The 561-nt window shown below is 34.4% G+C and overlaps 1 non-coding gene across 1 annotated transcript; it reads right to left on the bottom strand.

The window, feature by feature from the left end:
* Positions 1–216: 216 nt before the first annotated feature.
* Positions 217–323, bottom strand: LOC121209078 (small nucleolar RNA R71). The gene has a single exon (XR_005904195.1). It is a non-coding gene; the product is annotated as a small nucleolar RNA R71 (small nucleolar RNA).
* Positions 324–561: the final 238 nt, after the last annotated feature.

Raw genomic sequence — 561 nt, 5'->3', positions numbered from 1 at the left:
TGATGAAGATCGAAATACTCATTTGGCTAATTTCTTAGAGATTTGCAACACTTTCAAAATTAATGGTGTCACTGAATTTGCTTACAGTTGTTCCATTTCTTATTTAGGAACAAAGCAAAATAGTGATTAAATTCTTTATCGCGAGGTTCCATCACTACATGGGCTCAAATGACTGAGAAATTTCTGTTGAAGTACTTCCCACCGGTTAAAATAGCCAAGTTGAGGAATGACATCTCTTCTTTTGTTCAGATCGATTTAGAGACTTTATCTGATGCATGAAAGAGATACAATGATCTATTAAGATGATTCCCTCATCATGGGTTACCCTTATGGTTTCAATTTCAAATATTCTATAATGGTTTGAATCCCTCAACAAGGTAGTTAATTGATGCAGCAGCTAGAGCTACACTGAATAGTAAAACACCTTAGGCAGCTTATGAGTTTATTGAGGAGATGGCACTAAATAAATATCAGTAGCAAGTCATGTTGCAGTCACCATGTTATCAAACCAAGTAGAAGCACTAAATAAGAAAATTAATGGTTTATATTTTTCTATGCAGG

Source organism: Gossypium hirsutum, chromosome A10 (genome assembly GCF_007990345.1).
Source record: "Gossypium hirsutum isolate 1008001.06 chromosome A10, Gossypium_hirsutum_v2.1, whole genome shotgun sequence".
Classification (NCBI taxonomy): Eukaryota; Viridiplantae; Streptophyta; class Magnoliopsida; order Malvales; family Malvaceae; genus Gossypium; species Gossypium hirsutum.
This window is presented reverse-complemented; position numbering and strand designations above follow the sequence as displayed.